This window comes from Botryllus schlosseri, chromosome 9 (genome assembly GCF_051294905.1).
Source record: "Botryllus schlosseri isolate E-star chromosome 9, Bs_hap1, whole genome shotgun sequence".
Classification (NCBI taxonomy): Eukaryota; Metazoa; Chordata; class Ascidiacea; order Stolidobranchia; family Styelidae; genus Botryllus; species Botryllus schlosseri.
In genome coordinates this window covers 21,087,615-21,092,550 of record NC_137244.1, presented here as the reverse complement: position 1 = coordinate 21,092,550, position 4,936 = coordinate 21,087,615, and the positions used below count along the sequence as shown (strand labels likewise).

Sequence of the window (4,936 nt, the reverse complement as noted above, 5' to 3'; positions counted from 1 at the left end):
TACGAAAAAGGTGACTCGAGTCATCCCAACACTGGTGCAAAGTAGCATTCATGGTTTATGCATTTAAAATGACAAACATCTGGAAGGAATAGGAACAGTTTAAAATATATATATAGGTACACAGATATATATTTAATTGAATAGTATATTCATATTGAAATGAACCCGAATATTTTCGGCTGACACTCGTCAGGAGTCATCGTCAGCAACTAGTAGAGAATTGGAAAGAACATTGTATATCAACAGATATATATTTATAAATCAAAGACTTTGGTGTGAAAATTGCATTGGCTGCTAGACGGCATTGTTGAAGTAAATTCTTATTATATTATATAACACGAAGATGGAAACGGTCTATCTTGAATTTGCTCAATTAGCACTGAACAGTGTCCACTGTCCACGAAATGATGAAATTTCTAAATAAACGAACGAACGAATGTTGTATGGCAAAGTCATTTCGGAAGCGTGGTAAAAATACGAGACGAATGTATGTGTATAGCAGAACTTATAACATCAGTAAGCCATTCCAAAAATTACAGTGGAACTCGTTCGATTCTGAATAAGTAGCCGCGCCTGGAACTAAACTTTTTGCACTTGACTTGACTTCGGTGTCATGAATGAACAAAGTACCGAGAGAATCCATATACTGACGAACAGTACGACGACGCCTCCACCAATGTACAACCAGCCATACATATTGAAGTCGAGGTGTGAAGAATTCTCATCTAGCTGGCTACATCCTTCGGACGTCGGCGAATACCAGCAATAGTATATAGGCTTTTTGGATATTTCTGAAATCGCATCGTCCATCCTCAACCCAGTAAAGCTACTATATCCCCCGAATCCAGTGTATTAATTCCTTACAGCAGTCAGAAAACGCTTTATATTTGAAGTTTCAGTACAGCACTAAAGTTACAGAAGATATGTTAAAACATTATCTCGTACGCGCTGTCTAAGCATAGCTAGTTAATTATTCACTATTATTTGCTCAGGCGTGACTCGGAAGATAAACGAAGTTTCGATGAAGGCACATACCGTATAATCCATACATCCATCCTTCTCATATATCATCCAGCATGTGACATCGTAATATCGCAAACTACCAGCTATAAGATAGGCCTACAGCTTTATTCGAAGCGATTCGTCTTTGAATTATGGTGACGATCCCAATACAACACTAATTCACAAATACGGCCCAAAGCCACAAACGCTGTTTACATACAAAACTGGTCGAAGTAGTCATTAATGACGATATCCAAGTGGTACCCTAGTTGAAAATGTAAATTTCTACTCAATTACAAGCAGAGGTGGTCAAAGTAGTCACGAAAGCTACTCAAGTAGAAGTAGTCCTTTTAAAAGCTGCCTAAAACTACTAGAAGAAGGATTGACTGACTTTAAATCTACTCAAGTAAAAGTAAGTAGTTGTAAAAACGATCGTAATTTGTTCGCATAGACTGTCAAAATCTGCAAATTGAGCTATGCGATAATAGGTGCAGACCTTGATTCATATTGATGCATCCGACGAGGTATAAATTTTAGACAGCATAAGCATTCGTCCGCATCATGGAATGAAAATGATAGCATTGATATGAGAATGCGATACTAATCCTCTGTTTACTCGAACACCCCGATTTAGAAAATATCGTGGTATGGCGCCCTCCCCCATATTATAAGGCCCGTAGTTTGATCGAAGAGCAACATGGAGAAGTATGGTGTCTGATACCATAGTATCCTATATGGTGTCGACACAGGCAAATCTCACGCCTCAGTGAAATTGTATCCCGTCACAATTTCCATTTGGCTACAGGCAATTTGACGGTCATTTTTGACCGGCTTGCCGAGCATTAAATTTGGTAAAACGGGTATCAATCGAAAGCTGACTCTCCACTGATTACGAAAATATAAATTTTATTCCGCTCATGTCCCTGGAACTCCCACAATCAGCCTCGAATTTTTCATTGTTATGGAGATTGGCATTGGGACGTAACAATACTGCCTGGCGAAACGAGATGGTAGTTCCAGAGAAAAAAAGCCAGGCACCATTGTTGCGTCCCAATGCCAATCTTCATAACAATGAAAAAATGAAATTCAGATCCAAAGTGAATTCTGATCTGCAGCACCCGTGGCGAGAGCAGCTTCTCCAGACATCGTGGGAGGAGCAATGGCCTAAAAGGAAACAATTCGCTTGCTTCAATCAAATTTCATATCGACCGAATTGCGACGAAAATGGATATGCTCTTTTGCAGTTGAGTAAAATACAAAGGTGGTCAGTAACGAAGTACTTCTACTTTTTGGAAGTACTCAAGTAGTTTTCCTCTACTTCTGGTACTTACTCAAGTAGATCTGATTTTCTCTACTCATACTTCTACTTCGTAATATTTAGTAATCTACTTACTTACTTTTCGCTATTTTCTGTTTGTCAAGTAGAAGTAGTTTATTCTCCCAATACGACAGATAGCCTGAGAAATTTTGGGGCTGTTTTCACGGAGTACCAACATTTAATATTCATAAAAGTCAAGTATAAAAGCCCAGAAATTTTTTTGCGCTTCGCGCACAGCAGTTATGGAGTGGCAAATATGTTTTCACGAAAGTATCAGTGAATATAATTTAGGTACCGGATTGCTTGGTCCCGCTCACAACGCATTGTCGCCTATATCAAATATTTCAACACAGTAAATATTGCCCACCATAACGTTTGAAACTCCCGTTTTAGAATCAAGCAATTACCTATCATATAGTTATCTAGCAGCCCATAACGTGTCCTGCTAATCTGGAAAATCCAGCTTTTTTAACGTTACACCTGTTTTAGAAGATCACCTTTGAAGCTTTATGGACAAAGACATGAAATATATTTTCCGCTCTTTTGTATTACACTTTCAATTCCGAGTATCATACTTTCAGTTCTAATTACTTTCAGTTCGTTTGTCTGCAGAACATAGGCTACATGTTGAAGCATAAAAGCAAGTGTAGTAATGCCTCTATTATCCGAAAATAAAGCTACACTCAATATAAATTTTACGATCCACAATATTTGTTATTAACGTGTACTAATCACACAAAGTGTTGAAACCGTATCCGATACAACTACTCGGTATTGCTCTTCGCCTAAACTTGGGGCCTTATAATATGGGGTAGGGCTAGGGCACCATGCCATGATATTATCTAAAACGGGGTCTTCTAGTAAACAAAGGCTTAGTATCGCATTTTCATATCAATACTATAATTTGCATCCCGTGATGCGAAAGAATGCTTATTTTGCCGACAATTGATACCTCCTGGGATGCATCAATACGAATCAACTTATTCTCTGCACCTTCTGCATAGCTCAATTTGCAGCTTTTGACAGTCCATGCGAACGAATTAAGACTGTTTTCAAAACTACTTATACTTACTTGAGTAGATTTAAAGTCAGTCAATTCTACTTCTACTTCAAGTAGTTTCAGGTGGCTTGTTGAAGAAGTACTTCTACTCGTACTTGAGTAGATTTTTTCATCGTTACTTCTACTTCTACTTGAGCAGCTTTCTTGACTACTTTCACCACCTCTGGTAAAATACCCCATCCACCTTGCGCGTTGCGTCGAGCACGTATAGATTTAACATTGACGAGTCTGCAGTTTAAGCAATGCTCCGCTTTGTTACCGCTAATCAATGAACATATCTGCAGACGATTTCCAGGATACTTGCAGATTTTCACTGACGGATCAAAAACTACGCCAGGCACTGCGGCAGTGTTTTATGTATCGCGAACCATCGACCACGAACCACTATCATAAAAGAATCGAGTTCCTTCACTGCAGAATTGGTGAGAATAAGCTTAGCTTAGCAATGGGCTGTGAAAAACAGCAATTCTAATATACTGATACTCGTGGACTGTTTGAGCGCAATTGAAGCGATTGACAATATTTATTATTTATAGGCGATCGCATCACCTCATCCCATCAATTTTACAAACGATCCATCGGATATCAGAGGCAGGATACGAGATCGCTATTGTTTGGATACCTGGTCATTATCAAATTCCCGGGAATGAAAAGGCAGATGAATTGACCAGACAACGAGCGAGTCAAGCCAGTTCGCAAACGAACGAATTCCTACCCCGCCCTACCTCGCCCAGACATTGCTTCATTGATAATCTGCTACCATTGTTTAATTTTTTTCTATTTTCCTTTCCTAACTAAACATTTTTTTACAGCCAGACTGTTCTGAGTCAAGTGTACCTGTTTGATGCTGGTGTGATCAGACTAGATGACCTTCACGGTCTTATCGATCATTCCTATCTAATACCGAATACTGTGCACGCATATTTTCTGTACCACATTCACTGCCGTTTGTTATGTATTTTGGTTCGATGAAAATAAAGACTCTCTCTCTCTCTCTCTCAAACCTTCCGTACGAGGCATCGCTGCGTCGTGCCGGAAGGCATGCGTCGAACTATGGAATAACCGATATTCCCAATCGGACAAGGCACAACAATATAAGGAATGTTTACCAGCCGTTACCACAGAGCAGACGTGAATGGACTACCGAAAAGGTATCAAGCGATTTTGTTCCGACTACAAGCGCATCTATTCAAATTAGGACATAGCGGATTCAGCCAATTGCTCAACGTGCCGTCAAGAAGAGAGTGTCACCCATTATTTATTGACCTGTCCAAATTACAGACACTAGACAAGAGTTCTCGAGGACACGTGCCGGAGAAAGAATATCGTTTCCACCGTAACGAACTTGTTGACTGACGCTCATATTTTCCCATACGCTGTGGAATTTGTTCTCGCTACGAAGCCATACATTTGAGTTTAAATTTTGTAATGTAATGTCCACCCTTGATGTTAAATGCTTTTTTGGATATGGCGAACAAAACCATTCGCGTTATAATCGCCAATCAAATAATAATCAACAACAACACTTGCTTTGATACTTCAACACGTATGTTCTC

General features: G+C 39.4%; 1 long non-coding RNA gene across 1 annotated transcript; it reads left to right on the top strand.

Moving 5' to 3' along the window:
• The first annotated feature begins 2,110 nt into the window (after positions 1–2,110).
• On the top strand, positions 2,111–4,090 carry LOC145446691 (uncharacterized). Its single transcript, XR_013917329.1, has 3 exons — positions 2,111–2,245; positions 3,665–3,802; positions 3,917–4,090. It is a non-coding gene; the product is annotated as an uncharacterized LOC145446691 (long non-coding RNA).
• The last annotated feature ends 846 nt before the right edge of the window (positions 4,091–4,936 follow it).